Source organism: Dreissena polymorpha, chromosome 3 (genome assembly GCF_020536995.1).
Source record: "Dreissena polymorpha isolate Duluth1 chromosome 3, UMN_Dpol_1.0, whole genome shotgun sequence".
Classification (NCBI taxonomy): Eukaryota; Metazoa; Mollusca; class Bivalvia; order Myida; family Dreissenidae; genus Dreissena; species Dreissena polymorpha.
In genome coordinates this window covers 74,220,280-74,240,959 of record NC_068357.1, presented here as the reverse complement: position 1 = coordinate 74,240,959, position 20,680 = coordinate 74,220,280, and positions in this window count along the sequence as shown.

The following is a 20,680-nucleotide window of genomic DNA, read 5'->3' as shown; positions in this document are numbered from 1 at the left end:
GGATCATGAAACTTAATATGTACATTGATCATGACTCGCAGATGACCCCTATTGATTTTCAGGTCACTAGGTCAAAGGTCAAGGTCACGGTCACTTGACACAGTAAAATGGTTTCCGGATGATAACTCAAGAAAGCTTACGCATAGGATCATGAAACTTCATTGGTACATTGATCATGACTCGCAGATGACCCCTTTTGATTTTCAGGTCACTAGGTCAAAGGTCAAGGTCACAGTGCTAAAAAAGGTATTCAAACAATGGCTGCCACTACAACTGACAGCCCATATGGGGGGCATGCATGTTTTACAAACAGTCGTACATGATGAAAAGGAGAATGTAAGGACCCTTTAATATAACAAATAAACTAATGAACACTTTAAAAAGGGAACAATGTAGGAATACATTAACAAAAAAATAAAACAAAAAAACTCCCAAAAACACGACATTGAGATTTAAACAAACAATTATGAGATCAATGAAATCACAGTATAATTACACTAAGTACTAAGAATAATGAAAACATATACAGTAAACTATCATAACAAGATAAACACTTACTAATGACTTGTTAACACATTTAGACTTGAGCAATCAATAGACCAGTTTCACAATACTACCGCTGTGGCTATTTTTAGATATCATGTGACGCATCAGATTTCAGAACGAGGCTGAACGTGTATAGATCTTCAGCGAAAAATATCAATGATTATAAAAAAATTGATTGATTTAAATTATGAATTACATTTGGGATTTTCATGAGCACTGACACTGGTTACAATAACAGCAAACAAATGCTTACATGTACATGAATGTGTTGTTTAGTCAATAAATTGATCAGGTGTTATAAAATAAACATTCTAACACTAAAGTCATATTTCAAAGCCATAGTACAGTACAGGCATCATGTACTTAAACAAACGCCACTCGCCACTTAATCTCACTGTGTTCGCTTACCAATATGATCCCCGCGGGAGCGTTTGCCATAAGGCGAACACCGCGGACTCGTATCTACCGCGGTGTTCCTCGTGTTTGCTTAAAATAAAATAATTGAACATAAATGTATTGCTTTGATCCCTTTCATTTAAAAGTCATAATGAATAATGTATTTCAAACCCATGCCCATGACAGTATTTTCTTTCTTTTTAAACGCTGCGTATAAAGGAAAACCGCGTTCGCACCTAGCTGTAGGATACCGCACCTGGAGGAGTGTTAATTTAGTGTTTGATTATTCAGTTAACAGTTTGAAGCCATGGAGAACTCATAACTAATTGTAGTTATCGTATTATCCCGAGTCTCTGGATTCACCGATACATATGTGTCAACCGTCTCAATTGCAAACATGCTACTTTTCCCATCTTCATCCATTGCTTGATAATCCCATATATGCCCAATTACCATTTTTAAAATCAAATTATCAAACATTTGACATTTTCGAAAGTGTCATAACTTTCGGCATATTATTCTATTTGAAGATATAATGAAATTAGCTCCCAATCAGGACCCTTGTATTGCAACATGCGTATATCATCTGACACGGTTTTCACGCGTCGTGTACAGCTCATTTAGGTTTCAAATTCTACTTGAAATAAATGAATTTCTTTGTCCAGATAAAATACCCGCGAAAATTGGCGTGGGTGTATTTATTTTTAAATAAATATTTCGTAGCGGGTATACAACATTGAGATCATTAAATTTCCATTAAAAGTTTCGTTGTGAATTTCAACTAAACTACCGGTATCTCGCGAATTATTTGGCATTGACATTTCCTCTTAATAAAATATAATTTACGCTGTATCATTACTGTTACGCTGTGTCAGTTCCTTCATTATTGAAACAATTATTGTATTGTAATTTGTATACTTACTGCACACAAGTGTCGTAACATAAGGATGCAATACGTAAAATCGGACAGTACTTTAAGAAGAACACAAGTAAATAAATGATTTAATACTCTCTTGATTTCTCTAAATCAAAGGTTGTTAAAAAGGGCAATTGCATTGATTAACACCATAAGAGTCAATAATATGGATCATCTAAACCCTTTATTTACGTTTTCGACTTTACGTACTGTCCGAATTTAAGTACGCATGCATGTGCACATACATGTAATATCTACATGTAGTATATGATTTTCTCTTGTACATTTACATTTAAAACGCGTGAATGACTCTCGCAGACAGGTGTTTACGGTGGCTGTGCAGCATCGCGGTGATCACGGGTGTTCCCGTTAACGATAGCGTGCAATCGCTGCGATTTCGGGTGTTCACAGAACACCGCGGTCAGTAGCATGTCCGCCCCCCGTGAAATGTCGCCCATAGGGAAAAGTGAACACCGCGGAGACAGGCATTTTTGTTTAAGTACACGGTGCCTGTACTGTATATAGTACCACTAGTGTATACGTGCATATAAAATTTATTTCTGCTTTATAAAAAGTCAAGAAACCCATGATCATCAGAGCAAATGTGGTCTGAAGCAGTCTTGGCATAAATTTTTTTTAGGCACTAGCCCGGCTGGGCTACCAGCTTGGAAATTTCACTAGCCCGAATCAATTTTAACTAGCCCGAAATGAATGTTGTAATTATTTCACATTTTTAGGTATATTTGCATTGAAGAAACATAGAACAATAAAGATTAAACAAATAAACACTTGATTCTGTTTTATTCACGGTTAATATCATACAAAACATTTATCACAAGGTCTCAAGACATCTTCATTCATGGTCATTTTCCGAGTCACTGACATCCAGGTCTGACATGTCAGGTATGCTATTAAAGGCGGCCTGAAAACAAAAAAATGTCATAACATATGAATTTTCTACTCAAACATCTGAATAAGTAAATGCAATGTAAAACTAGCAATAATACCTGTGCATAATAAGTAGAACAAGAAGGTAACTTTCTGCCCTAACTTCTGAGTCGGCTTAATATAAAACGACTTGTTTAGCAGTAGTTCCATTGCCTAAGCCACATCTGCTTTGTTGCCAATTGTACCAGCATCTACAATGCAGTATTATAAAACATTTGAATTTAATGTCCGGTATCATAAATTTACAGATGAATGTTATCTGTTAAAACTATACTTGTAAGTTAGTGCATGATATTTAATTGCATGTTGTTTGCTTACATTATGTATGAATTGCACTTACCAGCCAGCCAGTTAGCAATGATGGCTCAGAATCAAAGTCCCCAATAATTGGAGACATCAAAACGAAGCCATGACTGATTATTCTTCCATAACGGTTGCAATTTTCGTTTTATTGACTTTTAATCATTTTTGTTGCATCCTTCATTCTCACTTTGCAGTTGATGTGTGTGCGTTGCGCGCTCAAAATAACGCAGAAAACAGGGGTTTTTATCTGATTTTCGGGAAAGGGCCTGGCCTTTATTGAGGGGAAAAAAAATCGCGCGAAATGCCGGATTTTGGGTAAAAAACACTCGAAACGCCGGATTTCGGGGAAAATAAGGAAAGTCTTAAATAATCAATTTAACATATTTTGCTGTTTTTAAAACAAATTCAAGGCAACAGATAATTTAATTATGCAATATGTTATATTTTCTACACTGGATCAGGTTAACTTATAAAATAATGTATTTAAAGTTAAAAAAAAAAAAAATTTTTTTTTTTTTTTTTAGGGGAAAAAAATGAAGTCAGGGGGAAAATTTACCTGCTTAGGGGAAAAAAAATCTGAGGGGAAAGGGCCATTTTTGGCGGGTCCCAAAGAAGGGAAAAAAGCACTGGAAAAGAAATTAAAATAAATTTATCACTGCATGTTCTCCACCCAGTCATTATAAAAGTTATAGCGTCTCGCGAGATTGACTTACAACACTGTTCGATACGCGTCTAATCAATGAGCACTCAAGGGAAATAACAAATGCAGTTTTGAATAAGCGTCTATATGAATCCATTTCACACATGTTACTAAGTTCGGACACGAAAAAATGCACTTGACTGATCGGGCATCCGCCTTAAAATTTTCACTCGACAGACGCAAAAATCACTCAACTCGGTCGAGTGGGTTACGTCCAAGACTGCTGAAGAATACATGCCCGCGGTTTTAAATATGTCTTAAAAACTAATTTGATTAAACGGACTATATACTGAGCGCGCCATAACTAACCCAGAATTTTAATACATGCTCCAATGACCCTTTTCTCCGCACTTAAAACATCCACGGTCCATAACCACCGTGATCTCATCCCATTTTATGGGTGACAATCTCCACTCTCTTCGGCGAGTGCACCACCGTCATCTCCTCTCGATCCTTTGAGGTCCGAGAATTACTTGAAATCTTGTCGGACACATGTCCACAGGCTCCACCACGCTCCACCACCACTATCTTCTCTTCCCGATCTCTTCGTGGTGGTCTCCCTATAGATGACCTTGCCCAGTCGGGAATTGCCAAGATGTACCGCTGTAACCACGCATCACTGCACATAGCGAAGCCTGTAGGCAAATCCGGCTGGATCAGATAGCCAATCTTCCTCACTCCTTTGTTGGGCTAAGCCAACTTGCCCTAAGAGGGCCTGCCTTTGGTCATATTCATGTTCACCACACGTGATGAGTGAATGGACCAGAGGCTCTGGCTCCAGAAGCCTCCCCTCCTCCGTCGCTTCCAACACATTCTGTATACGTTCCCTCATAATTCTAGGTATTGTTGCAACTAAAATCTCTTGTGAACTTTTAATCACCTGAAACAGACAAAAGAACTATATTGTTTTTGGCCTGTCAAGGTCATCCTTCCAGGTCAAAGGTCAAATATGTGGCTTGAAAGCGGCACAATGTATATCTGACAAACACATCTCTTGTTCGCATAAAAATAATATTTTGAAAGAATATCCTTTTTAGCTCATCTATTTTTTGAAAAAAATTTATGAGCTATTGTCATCACCTTGGCGTCGGCATCCGGTTAAGTTTTGCGTTTAGGTCCACTTTTCTCAGAAAGTATCAATGCTATTGCATTCAAACTTGGTACACTTACTATCATGAGGGGACTGGGCAGGCAAAGTTAGATAACTCTGGCGTGCATTTTGACTGAATTATGTGCTTTTTTTTATACTTAGAAAATTGAAAATTTTGGTTAAGTTTTGCGTTTAGGTCCACTTTTTTCAGAAAGTATCAATGCTATTGCATTCAAACTTGGTACACTTACGTACTAACATGAGGGGACTGGGCAGGCAAAGTTAGATAACTTTGGCGTGCATTTTGACAGAATTATGTGCCCTTTTTATACTTAGAAAATTGAAAATTTTGGTTAAGTTTTGTGTTTAGGTCCATTTTATTCCTTAAGTATCAAAGCTATTGCTTTCATACTTGAAACACTTACTAACTATCATAAGGGGACTGTGCAGGCAAAGTAATGTAACTCTGACTGGCATTTTGACAGAATTATGTGCCCTTTTTATACTTAGAAAATTGAAAATTTGGTTATGTTTTGTGTTTAGGTCCACTTTATTCCTACAGTATCAAAGCTATTGCTTTCATACTTGCAACACTTATTAACTATCGTAAGGGGACTGTGCAGGCAAAGTTATGTAACTCTGATTGGCATTTAGACGGAATTATGGGCCCTTTATTCTTAGAAAATTGAAAGTTTGGTTAAGTTTTGTGTTTTGGTCCACTTTACCCCTAAAGTATCATAGATATTGCTTTCATACTTGGAACACTCGCAAACTGTCATAAGGGTACAATAAAAGGACAAGTTGCATGACTCTGGATTTCATTTTTACCGAATTATGGCCCTTTTTTGACTTAGTAACTTTGAATATATGGTTAAATTTTGTGTTTCGATCCACTTTACTTCTTAAGTATCAAGGCTATTGCTTTCAAACTTCAAATACTTTCATGCTATCATGAGGTTACTGCACCTGGCAAGTTGAATTTTACCTTGACCTTTTAATGACCTTGACTCTCAAGGTCAAATTATTAAATTTTGCTAAAATTGCCATAACTTCTTTATTTATGATTAGATTTGATTGATACTTTGACAAAACTACTCTTACCTGACATACCACAATAGACTCCACACAAACCATTCGCCCGTGCCCCCTCCCCCCCCCTTCCCCCCCCCCCCCCGAATCCCCCCCCCCTATTTTTTTTTTTTTTTTTTTTTTTTTTTTTTTTTTAAGATCATCTCACAAATGACCACCACACCCTCACACTATACCCCCCCCCACCCCACCCCCTCCCCCAATTTTTAACCAGGTTTTCCGAAGGAAAAAACTGGTTATTAGATTGGCGAATGCGGGCGGGCTGGCTGGCTGGCGGGCTGGCGGAATAAGCTTGTCCGGGCCATAACTATGTCGTTCATTGTCAGATTTTAAAATCATTTGGCACATTTGTTCACCATCATTGGACGGTGTGTCGCGCGAAATAATAACGTCGATATCTCCAAGGTCAAGGTCACACTTTGAGTTCAAAGGTCAAAAATGGCCATAAATGAGCTTGTCCGAGCCATAACTATGTCGTTCATCGTCAGATTTTAAAATCATTTGGCACATTTGTTCACCATCATTGGACGGTGTGTCGCGCGAAATAATTACGTCGATATCCCCAAGGTCAAGGTCACACTTTGAGTTCAAAGGTCAAAAATGGCCATAAATGAGCTTGTCCTGGCAATAACTATGTCATTCATTGTGAGATTTTAAAATCATTTGGCACATTTGTTCACCATCATGGGACGGTGTGTCCCACGAAAGAATCACGTCAATATCTCCATTGTCAAGGTCGCCACGACTAAAAATAGATTTAAAAAAAAAAAAAAACTTACAAAGGGGGTAAATTTTTTTGGTCATTTCAAAAGTTCAGTTTGAGTTTTCTCCCTTTATCAGATTTATTTTTCACAATGAAAACCTGGTTTTGTGACAATTTTGTCCCTTGTTTTTTTTAAACGGTTAAAAAACAAAACTATTTATTTTGATTATTTTATGTTTGAAATACCGTCCAACCATCGCACCCAAGAATCCCCCTCCCTCCCCCCACGCCCCACCCGAATCCCCCCCCCCTAATTTATTTATTAATTTTTTTTTTTTTTTTTTAAGATCATCTCACAAATTACCACCACACCCTCACACTATACCCCCCCCCCCCCACCTCACCCCCCCCCAATTTTTTTTTTTGAAACGTTAAAAAACAAATATCTATTTTTATTATTTTATGTTTGAAATACCCTCCAACCATCGCACCCAAGAATCCCCACCCCCAGCCCCTCACCACCCCCCACCCCCCCCCACCCCCCGAATTTTTTTTTTCCCCTTTTTTTTGCATTTTTGGAACATAATGTAATAAATGTCCACACCCCCACACAATGCACCCCTCTTCACTCCACCCCTCCCTCCTTTGTGATTGAAAATGAGAGTCCCTTCACCTTTAAAAAGAAAATAGATGAGCGGTCTGCACCCGCAAGGCGGTGCTCATGTTTTGCGATGCATCCATTCCTAAAAGTAAACGCAGTATTGTTAATATAATAACAAACCATTCTTTAAATAAAGCAAACATATGCAATATCTGACAATAATAGTTTTATTCGCATCATATTACATCAAAACACACAAATACAACATACTACATGTACAACATCAATATGACAAAATATAACACATTCTATATATAAATATACAGCATTTATTCATTAGTAATGGCATCATCAATCAAAGATACATATCACTTGAAAGTGCTCCATTGAAACATATTCAAGTGGATACTGAGTATGGTAGTTGTTCCATTCACAAACTTCCTTATGTCTATTAACGTATATCTCTGTTGTTTGCACACAGTTAAATACACATTTTGAGTAAGATCAAACTGTTTGAGATTCATACACATTGATTGCTTCCAATTTTCCGTCGTTCTCGTTTAGGATGAGGAAGCTCTCTTCAACACGTAACCGGGAAACGCAGTTGTAATAAACATCAGAATTATGCCAATCCATTTTACTACCATTAAATGGCATTTACTAGTCCTTGAACATACAGATAGTCCATGTTCTACATTAAACAGTTCCAATTTGGTTTGCTCATAAATCAAATTCCCATCAGACTCATCACCTTTTTTTGGTTGCTCCATTCTCATTCGCACAAAGTTCGAATTGACACTAACAAATTTTCAAGCCAACAGGTCTTTTATTTCTGCTAAAAAAGGCGGCTTTCTGCGTGCAATATTGTTTGAATCTTTTTGTGCATTTTTCTTTTCCATGAATCCGTTTCATCATCTGTAAAAAGTCCTTGCTCGAAATGACTTTCTTATACAGCTCAATCAAAGAATTACTTAGGTTGAGTCCTTGAACCATATCTTCCCATGCAAGAAGAATGTTCTTTTCGTTCACTGACTCTACTATATCATTGAAATACAAATCGTACGCATGCTCGTCATCATCCCATAAATCATGCATCATACAATCGTGCTGCAACTACGACGGATGGTCTTTATGACATCCATAGCATTTGTTCTTTATCATACTACATTTAACTTCTATCAATGCTTTCGCGTATAAAAAATCAAAGTAAGAGTTCACAAGTGTCTTACATGTTTCAGGTTTAATAATGTGATTCAACGGATCTGACAAACTCTTGTGAATGGTTAACACAGCAGTGCCATCAGGGCCGGCCATGCCAGCTTGCTATAGCTTGGTGTGCCACTTCCCATAGTGAAAACACACTTATGCATGCCCCCCTGAATGCCTTCTCAAGCGTAAAATATGGGTATCTCCTTTCCTTGTCCATAGTAGAACCAGTCAAGGCTCTTCCAAAGTTAATTCAGTGCTCCAGCCAGCTTTTCAAAATTGAGGGGAGCTTCCCCAAAGAGGGCACATTTCACGCGTAGTTTTGGAAAATAGGGCATTCGGTTATAAATATACTTAAGTATATGCTTTGATTATACTATATTCTAATGAATTGTAAACATTAATGCATTTGATATTTTCACCAATTGTATGCTGTTCCTCATTTTGTGTAATGAATTAATAAATATATTACTATTCTAGTGTTGTAGTTTGGATAATTGAAATATGAGAAAAAGAATGAAAATCAAGATGAAGACAAAATGAAGATCTGAAGACAAACAGAAATATACACCTATTCTCATACTTTGATAATTATTCAATATTGAATAAATAAATACATTATACATGTAGTACAGTACCCTGACAAAAAACACAAAGTCAATAAGGACACAATAACAATCACATCCGAGAGTGCCACATAACCTCTTCATGGATCAATATTTAAAAACCGTCTTTTCTTTGCACCCATAAAGTCTTTGGCCACAGCTTGCAGGATTCCCTCAAACATTTCCTCACTACAATTCAATTTAATGTTAATGATTTTGGTCAAATTTGCTGTCTTGAGGGAGGACCTGTGAGCTGTCTTTATTAATTTAAATTTTGAAAGTACTCTCTCTGCCTTGGCAGTAGACAGTGGAAGTACAAGGGCGGTGCTCAGTTGCTTGTAGATGAATGAGTTCGGTGTGATGAGGCTGGTATCTTCTCTCTTGAAGTCCTTGATGATGCTGTCCATGGTCCTCTGATCCTTCTTCTTGGAGTTCATCAGTTGGCAAAAATCTTCCCATTGTAGTTGTAGATCCTCTGGCTCTATATTGAAGTGGCTGGCAATCTCCTCCATCTCCAGGGGACAAAAATATTTCTAGACTGCACTTGTCATGCATTGTAATTGTGTATTAAAATTTTCACTCGTCCTGCAAACACATGCACTTGTTCTTCAAATATGTATGAAATAAAGATTGCAAAGGGCTGATATGACTAATAAAGTTTCCTATATCACTGCTAAAATGCTGCTTACTCAGTTATTCATGCCAGCTGATTACAAAAGAACGGATGTTTAAATATCACCCTTTAACGAACACTTGTATGTCAGACATTTTTCAGACGAAATTCAGACTGGTTTAAAAACGTATTTTGCGGTTAAATAATTCTTTAAAAATCAATACTATAGTGCATGCAGTCGGATGGTTCCCTGTCAACATGGACGCGAAAAGTTTACACCTTAAAGCCAATATTTACTCGGGACACAGTCTCGCATAACCATGCCCACCTGCTGTACATGTATGAAATTTACAATTACAATTTCCGGTTCATTTGCGTTCTACTTTCGGAATAGATATGCTTTAAGAAAATGATTTTATCAAGTCGGCTGTTTTCGGAGAAAACCCAAGGTATTGTCATAGCCAGCTCGTCGTCCGGCGTCTGCCGTCCGCCGTGATAAAACCATAACATTGGCTCTAAAATCAAAGTGCTTCCACCTACAACTTTGAAACTTCATATGTAGAAGCACCTTGATGAGTTCTACACGCCACACCCATTTTTGGGTCATTAGGTCAAAGGTCAAGGTCTTTTTTCACACATCCTGTTGGACGAGAGCTTTAGGGAAATTCACTCGTCCTTTCAAGATTTCACTCATTTGGAATTTTTGTTCCATGATCTCATTCAGTCCGTAGGGTCACAATTAATTAATAGCAAATTAAAAAAAAATGCATATTATAATAATCTCAAATGGGATTAAAAGCACATTCACATATGTGCATTAATATAAAAATTGTGACATTATCAAATTGCTTTTAACAAGCCTACATGACCAAACGTTAATCATTATTTAAATTGGCCTTTAGCATTAAGACAAAATCTTGACAGCAGCGTGTGCACCCTTAATACACAGCAGATTCTCTATATAGCCATCCTATTATGTCAGGATGTCCAATTTATTCTTTGCACCCATGAAGTACAAATGCTTGTAAATAAATTCAGTTCAATCAGGTTTTTCGCGCCTAATGACATCATGGGCTGCACAGTACATGTCACATGCCTTGATGTTGCGATGGTTATCTTTCAACCAGTTTTTAATTTGCATGTGGCGATCTGTAACAATCTCTTTGATTTGTATTCCTTTCTCTCGTAAGGCTGCAATGCCTCTCTTCAAACCTTCTAGCTCCATGTGGTAGCTTAACGCCACTTTGTTGCTCTTAATGTCAATTTATAACAAATTTATTTTTTATCAAAAATAATATGCCGTTTCACAAACAGAACAATATGCATGATATATGTCTAATAAACCACTAGTGTTCTTGTTTTCTGTGTATGTAAAGTATGATCTAGTTTTGACATTCATCATTTATATATTTAGAATTTGCCTGGTATGTGGCACTGAAATATGGAATCACAGAAGCAAGAGATATAATTATCTATAATTAAATTTAATAAATGAATACCTGGTATAATACATTGAACTAAGACCAATGTCTAATCTGCACTTAATGAAGGCCAATAACATGCCCAGTTGCCATGTCAATAAAGGTATACTTTGCATATTTAGGGTAGTGTCCAGGGCTGTCACATCTTCCATCACCAGCTAGTGTGACACTCCTGCCCTCTTCATTAATGGCAGTCAGGGCAGTGGAAGTATGATCTAGCCAAACAGCCACCACAGCTGGCCACAGGAATGATCGCTGATGCTTGAAGAATGTACTGCTCACAGAAATGCAAAATACATTCATAAATGAAAGAAGTCTCAGCACTATTGTTGGTGTGCAGGCAGCAAACAGTATTGCTGCACTGAGAAGCAGATTCCTAGCTGGAATGTCTTGCACTTTTGGCAGTGACGCACACCGCCGTGAGTAGCCACATTCACATGTCTGCCTAATGGCGATGTATAAGCCACTTCGTTGGCTGATGTGTCCTGCTTCAGGCAACCAACATTGAGGGCATTTATTGAACATAATATGTATATGGATAATAGAATGTGCTTTATATATTTAGTATTGAAATACTAAAATAATATATATCTACTTTATAATATGAATAAAACTAATCTATCAAATATCTTAGCGAATAATGTTTCTGAATTGTGAAAAACCTTTTCACTTTCTTAATATGTTTTATTATTCTTCAACTTTTAAATATCAATCATATTGAACGCTCATTCAACTCTCCTGTCTCTAGTCGAATCTCACATTTGAATAATTTGTTTTTATGCCCCCGGATCGAAAGATCGGGGGTATATTGTTTTTGGCCTGTCTGTCATTGTATGTGTGTGTGTGTGTGAGTGTGTGTGTCCACAAACTTAAACCAAAACTTTAACCTTGGTCATAACTTTTGCAATATTCAAGATAGCAACTTGATATTTGGCATGCATGTGTATCTCATGGAGCTGCACATTTTGAGTGGTGAAAGGTCAAGGTCATCCTTTAAGGTCAAAGGTAAAAAAAATAAAATAAAATCTTAAACCAAAACTTTAACCTTCTTCATAACTTTTGCAATATTGAAGATAGCAACTTGATATTTGGCATGCATGGGTATCTCATGGAGCTGCAAATTTTGAGTGGTCAAAGGTCAAGGTCATCCTTCAAGGTCAAATTTATGGCTTCAAAGCAACGCAATAGAGGGCATTGTGTTTCTGACAAACACATCTCTTATTGATCAACTGGAAATTAAAGCGATGCCATTAAGCTGTGTCTCTTTCATAGTAGAACGTGTCCATGCATTAAGCCTTAACAATTCGCTAAAACTCCACTCACATGTACAAGAACTAAAGGGCAAGCTTAATATCAATAAAGAGGAGAATAAAGCCGAAAACACCAACCACTCAAAGTGTATCTAAGTCCAAAATAGTCCCAGACTTAGCCGTAAAACACCCGATTGTTGCTCGGTACGTTCCGATGTCCACCATGATTATAGCATCGAAGGGTACATAGTGCCGAATTGTTTAATATACCGATTTTCCAAATCATTTTGATGAGCCATTTTGGCATCAATTGAAGTTATTAAATTGAAATAATTATTTGCCTCAACATAACCAATTGTTCTCAATGACAATATTTGTTTGTGAATATCATAGTGCCTAAAATACAAAAAATTTCTTCAATTTCTTATATAAATTTATTCTTTGACATAATTTTCCCCTTTTTCTCAACATTGCTCTGCAAATTTTAGCCGAGGCAACTGCATGGCATGCCTCAGCGTGGCTACGGCGCTGTAATTGCTATTCACTTTTTGAGACTGCGTTTGAAATAGTTCAACTGTTTTTGCTTTGGACTACACAGATGTTTACTTTCAATTTTTTTTTTGCATAAAAGTTGCTTAACATGATTATAAAAGTTGCTTAACATGCTCTTCTGAGTTTAGATGAGATTTGTTTACATCATCAATTATGTTAGTGTCCATCTTCCTGTCATGTGATTGCGTGTGTTGTTTTCACATAATTTTCACTGTGGCTTCTTGTAGTCAATGTAGTCAATGATGATTCATTCTTGTTTAATAATAATTTTTGCTTCATGAAGTTTTCTTCTTGTTTCATGTGAAGGCAAATCATGAGGTTTTTCCAATTGCGAAAATAGTTGTGTCTTTTCTGATGCCTTTTCAGATTTTCATGTTCTGATGTAACCGATTTCTGCAGTTTTTCCATTACTTGAAACTGTTGAACTTTTAATAATTTTAGGGCCTAGCCTAATCAACTGCTACCTGTTTGCCTAGCGTGTAGCCGGTTCCAAATGTCACATGATCAAATACAAGACTTTGTTTTTTACTTGTAACAATGTCACTTATATCAAGATTGTCTGTGATTGCAGGAAGGGCATTCATCTCATTCACCGGAGATCTAGTTTCTGCCGTCTTGGTTTTGTGATCTTGATCCAAACTGTTTGCAAAGGCCTTTAAAATTCAGTTCCAGTGCTAAAAGGGTTAACTGCGAGTCACTATCTTGAGTGTGCATATTTTGTTTGCAATTATAATATACATAATAAATTTTGTCAATCCAATTCAATTCATGCATGGATGAATGTTGATTTGTTTGTCCATGCGTGGATTGCTTGTTTGGATAAATGTGTGTGCATGGAATAATGGAGGTTTGTCCATGTGTACATTGCAGATTTGAATACATTTATATTGAGTGGTTTCTGCAATAATGTTGATGTGTACATGACTGTGTGCGTACAAAATATGGGTTTGTAAGAAATTAAAAAAAATCAATTGAAAACAGGAAAACAGGCTGAAAGGACTATTATTACACCTAAGCATACAGGCATAAACAGTTTATTCTTTTACACATATATTTTCTATATTTCCCAATTTACAGTATATGGAACACCTTTAGAAACCTATTGTATTGCATACAAATTAACTACATACCTGCTTCTTCTTTAAAATAATATTTCATGTTAGAAGAGTGGCAGATTTTGATGAATATTTTCTTAGATTTCTAATTGTTTTCAATTGCTTACTTAATTTGGTCTATTACTGATGGCTAATTTGGTACAAATTCCGTTGTTGAAAATTTACTATTTCCGTGTGGAGTTGGTTTTACTTTAGTTTCGTCACCTAAATACTGAATCAACATGAATCTGTCAGAATTAATTAATTTGTAAGTGTGTCTTTGAAACGCCGTAGAAATACCTTTATCATTTTGCTTGTCCCTAATCTTGTAAATTGATTTGAAAACTTTAGGTTGGTCCGCATTTCTTGCTTCGTCCCGTCATGTTTCCAAAAGTATCTGTCATAAAAAGCATCTTTTCTGTTTGGTTATATGTCAGTGTCAATTAAATATAACTCGCCTCCTTTTAGTTTAATAGGCACTTCTGTTGAGACTTTTTCGCTAACTTCGCCGTTCATGGCATTGTTTAATATGTCAATTGTGTCCTTACTTTTAATTCCATTTGATAAGTTCATGTACACTTCCGAAGTACTGCTGCCACATGGAAGAAAGTCGTCATCATTTTTATGTTTCTTTTTCAAATGGCAGGTTGATCCTCCTGATCCGTGCTGGCAGGGCGGTACATCGCACCGCTCTGAATGTATGCAGTGCTTTTTTCACCGTTTTGGAAATAGGGCTGGCGACATTTGGATAGGGCAAAATCATGTAGTTTTATCTTTAAATCAAATCATCAAATCAAATCAAATTTTATTTTAAGTCGGTACATGTGTAACAAAGAAACATTAGCTATGAATAGCTATTAACCGACATAAAAACTCTTTATAATAATTTAAATTAGAAAAACAAGATCATATTAACTATAGTTATATACTTTGTTAGATGTATTTTAGATGTAATAGAAATATAATAAGACACTAATATTTCTTTTTTTGTATGATGTTACTTTTCAAGGCCATACTATGTATATCAGATACACTTCAAGACTTCCAAATGAAACTTCAAGGATGTTAAGATATCAATGAGGAAATTTGCAGTGCACAAAAACAATTACCCTACACTAAATTGTTTTTAAGGACTATACCATATATTCTGGGATTTGCACCCATCCATAAACAAAATGTAATTGACAGGGGGATATCAATTAATCAAATTTGCTTGTTATATATTTTGTTCAAAAGCATTATGACACTTTAATCAAAAGAAAAGTAGATCAATGATCTCTGTGCTACGAAATTTAATTTAGCAATTAACATTGTGAAGTATACTTTTTGCGTGCTTTTATCATGACAAAGGATTTATAAGAAATACCTTTACACTGCTATATTTATACAGCTGTAGCTAGAATTTTGTAATACGCTTTTAATTTAAAAAAAACAACACCAAAAAATAAAGAAAACAAGTATAGTTAATAACTTGGAATTTATGCTGGAAGGCACTACTTCTGGCAAAAGGCGATTCTGCACAAATTCTCGAAAACATTTTGCAAGGTTTGCAATAAAAGTGTTTTCCCTAAAGATGTGTACGATTAGCATAGAGTTTCCAATGGCTGGCTGTGTCATGATGACAAAGTCACAAAATTGGGCCTTGTACACAAACAGTTGGAACTGTACTTGCATATAGTACTCATGTTCAGTTTTTATGCTCCCCGAAAATATTTTTGGTGGGGCATATAGTTGCCAGTTTGTATTTCCGTTATTCCTTACATCCTTCCTTCCTTCCTTCCGTCACACTTTTGCTACCATTTCTCATAGCGACTTCAATACTTTACCAATCGCTTTTATGTTTGGCATGTAGGTACCTTGCATGGACCTCTACCTTTTGATAAGGTTTGAGGTCACTGGGTCAAGGTCAAGGTCACGGAGGCTAGTAATGCACTACCTTCCGTCACAATTTTGCTACCGTTTCTCATAGCGCCTTCAATACTTTACCAATTGCTATCATATTTGGCTTGTAGGTACCTTGCATGGACCTCTACCTTTTGATGAGGTTTGAGGTCACTGGGGTCAAGGTCACAGAGGCTAGTAATACACTTTCTTCTGTCACACTTTTGCTACCGTTTCTCATAGCGCCTTCAATACTTTACCAATCGCTTTCATATTTGGCATGTAGGTACCTTGCATGGACCTCTACCTTTTAATGAGGTTTGAGGTCAATGGGGTCAAGGTCACCGAGGCTAGTAATACACTTCCTTCCGTCAAACTTTTGCTACCGTTTCTCATAGCGCCTTCAATACTTTAGCTGTTATGCGACCTCACCCGATAATAGTCGGCTTAGAAGCTTGGTTAAGAGGCAATTAAGATGTTATCAATAAGGTCGCGCAAGGCGGAAAACAGGGCGGCGGCCTTTGAAAAGGGCAGCGTGGCGCTGATTTGCTTTGAAAGGGGCAGCGAGGCGCTTAAAAAAAGCTAAAACAGCCTGGATAAAACACTAGGTGTTCTAAGTATCTAATCATCGTTTAACAATACACGGTCATACAAGAACAATATCGCATAAAGCATAATTTACTCAAATTTTACAATAAATGATGATAAATATGAACATAAACATTATGCTGAAAAACATGGACCCTGAATTCATTGTTAAAATAGAGTTCATAAGTCATTATCTGTGAATTGATTGTTAATTAATCATAATAATTATCATATTGTACAAGGTCTCTTTGTTGGTAATGTAGTATTGCTGTACTGTTTTTACCTCTTCAACCTGCTCTCCCTATCTTCTGGAGGTATTGGGACAGGTTATGAGGTTGTCGTGCTTGTATTATCCAATTCTCACTTGGGGGATCAAACCCTATGCCAGGAACAGATGATGTAAGAACAAGTCTTATTCTTTGATTTTCAATTTGTGTTCCTTCAACAGTATAAACAATATTATATTGTCTTGAAAACAACATTGCAAAGCAAGATGTTGTTAATCCTCATATTCAAACAAATGCTTTAGATTTGCTGCTGCCTGCAGGGCTCGACATTAACTTTTGAAGCCACTTGTCCAGTCGGACAAGTAGACCATAATTTCACTTGTCCTGACCAAAAAGCAACTTGTCCTGACCGTTATATCTTATTCTGCTTAGTACTTTGCAAAAATAATGAAATAATACAAAATGCTCAAATCATAAAGACTCTAATCGTTCAAAATACATGTAAATATAATTGTAGGCAATTTAAATACGAAAAGAACTGACTAGAATAACAGGAAAACTCAACATTATTTATTTTTAAACATTATACAAAGCCATAATACCTGACAAAAACTTGTGTGTTGCCAACACCAAACAGAAAATGTTAAAAGTGATGTATATGTACAGTACTTAACTGATATTTAAAAAACAATCATTCTATACATAGAGAGGACGTCACTACTTTAATTGTCTGTAAGATCCGTGTGTACCGGTGTCGTAAAATGCATATTCTTTACAAGGGAGAATATTCTTGTTATCTTGGCAAAGCAAAAAAATGTTAAGGGTTGCTTCCCTTGTAAACAGTACAGTGTAGTACATGTATCACTCACTTAGGAATGGAGAGTAACGTAATGAATAGACCGGGGGTGTCCAACGATGGGAACTATCGGAATATCTCGGGCTTCGACGATTAAACGTATACAAAATATATTCGGAAAAGTTGAGTGATATCTCCACAGAAATAATGGCTTTAAAGGCATTTTTTCTAAGTTATACAATTATAATGACCACTTGTCCCGTCGGACTAGCAAATTCTTTATTTACTTGTCCGGACTAACAATTTGGTTGTCCCGGACAGTCGGACTACCTTTTATGTCGAGCCCTGGCCTGACTTATGAAGTACAAAGGCATGAACAGGAGTGTAACTTGATAATCTTATGGGTCTTGTCTAAGGTGATCACATTCTTATTTGAAAATTGCTTCATACATTTTATTAGTGTCACCAGATTTTGACTTGTTATTTTTTTCAGGATAATATTTGTACAACCAGGGCTTTCTTGAACTGTGATGAGGTTGCTGATACCCAAAATGTTTGACAGCACCTTCATCAGATTGGTTGTCAATGTACCACTTAATGCCATGAACGGGACACCATTAAACACTGCAGGAAGGGTCTTCAGTTTTTAAAAGCTGTCCTGAATATCTCTCCCCTAATAAGAAAATAACAATTTAACAACAAAATTGAAAATACCATGAATATCGTTATTTAATGAAATAGAAAATTAATTATTTCTATTGCATAAAAAACCCAATTAGTATTTATTCTCGGCCATAGGGTCATAGACACATGACTGGAAATGATTGGAAATCATTTCTGATGATCTAGTGCATCACTATTACCATTACTTGTGCCTGTAGTATTCACGTTATTCCATCATTATTTTTAGCTCATCTATTTTTTGAAAAAAAAGTATGAGCTATTGTCATCACCTTGGCGTCGGCGTCAGCATCCGGTTAAGTTTTGCGTTTAGGTCCACTTTTCTCAGAAAGTATCAATGCTATTGCATTCAAACTTGGTACACTTACTTACTATCATGAGAGGACTGGGCAGGCAAAGTTAGATAACTCTGGCATGCATTTTGACAGAATTATGTTCCCTTTTTATACTTAGAAAATTGAAAATTTTGGTTAAGTTTTGTGTTTAGGTCCACTTTTCTCAGAAACTATCAATGCTATTGCATTCAAACTTGGTACACTTACTAACTATCATGAGGGGACTGGGCAGGCAAAGTTAGATAACTCTGGCGTGCATTTTGACAGAATTATGTGCCCTTTTTATACTTAGAAAATTGAAAATTTTGGTTAAGTTTTGTGTTTAGGTCCATTTTATTCCGTAAGTATCAAAGCTATTGCTTTCATACTTGCAACACTTACTAACTATCATAAGGGGACTGTGCAGGCAAAGTTATGTAACTCTGACTGGCATTTTGACAGAATTATGGGCCCTTTTTATACTTAGAAAATTGAAAATTTGGTTAAGTTTTGTGTTTAGGTCCACTTTATTCCTACAGTATCAAAGCTATTGCTTTCATACTTGCAACACTTATTAACTATCATAAGGGGACTGTGCAGGCAAAGTTATATAACTCTGACTGGCATTTGCACTGAATTATGGGCCCTTTATACTTAGAAAATTGAAAATTTGGTTAAGTTTTGTGTTTTGGTCCACTTTACCCCTAAATTATCATAGATATTGCTTTCATACTTGGAACACTCGAAAACTATCATAAGGGTACAGTAAAAGGACAAGTTGCATAACTCTGGTTGTCTTTTTTACGGAATTATGGCCCTTTTTTGACTTAGTAACTTTGAATATATGGTTAAATTTTGTCTTTGGATCCACTTTACTTCTTAAGTATCAAGGCTATTGCTTTCAAACTTCAAATACTTTCATGCTATCATGAGGTTACTGTACCTGGCAAGTTGAATTTTACCTTGACCTTTGAATGACCTTGACTCAAGGTCAAATTATTAAATTTTGCTAAAATTGCCATAACTTCTTTATTTATGATTAGATTTGATTGATACTTTGACAAAACTACTCTTACCTGACATACCACAATTGACTCCACCCAAACTATCTCCCGTGACCCCCCCGAATCCCCCCCCCCGAATCCCCCCCCCCCCCCCCGAATCCCCCCCCGCTAATTTTTTTTTTATTTTTTTTTAAGATCATTTTTTTTCTTTCTATTGCTTATTTAATTTTTTTTTTTTTTTTTAAGACTCACCCCAAATCATGCCCCCCCCGGAATCCCCCTCAATTCCCCCCCATTATTTTTTTTTTAAATTAAAGAATATCTAATAAATGACCACCACACCCTCATACTATACCACCCCCCCCCCCCCCCCAATAGGGGTCATCTGCGAGTTATGATCATTGTACCTATGAAGTTTCATGATCCTAGGCATAAGCGTTCTTGAGTTATCATCCGGAAACCATTTTACTATTTCGGGTCACCTTTACCTTTGACCTCGTGACCTGAAAATCAATAGGGGTCATCTACGAGTCATGATCAATGTACCTATGAAGTTTCATGATCCTTGGCCTAAGCGTTCTTAATAATAAAGTTATTAGCCGAGCAGGAGATCGGTTAGTAGTGTCTTCTCGTTGCATTTACTGTCTTTTAACGAATCCAGTTGCATTTTGTCGGCAACTGCATGGGAACATGTGTGTTTTCGATGAAAAAGGTCACGTCGAGTGTTCCACAATCTTTCAGCAATAGGCATATAGTGCGTTTCATACCTCGTGTATATATAATACCTATACGAGGGTTATTTTTTCAAACTATGAATTTTTGTCAATATTCGTTGCTGTAAAGTCAAACCATACACAATAGGTGTACATTTAACAATCTGGAACCCCTGGGGTAAGCTCGGATGGGGGGGGGGGGGGGTAGGGTCCCGTGGGGGGAGGGGGCAAACTTATGATACTGCTGCCTGTGGTCTCTTCGAACGACGTTGCTACATGAATGTCAACGTTTAAAAGACGGATTAGCAAAATCAGCTAGGATCCGTACATTTTAAATTTAAAAAATGGATTGTTTTGCAGATATTTAGGAAAATGTGGTATGA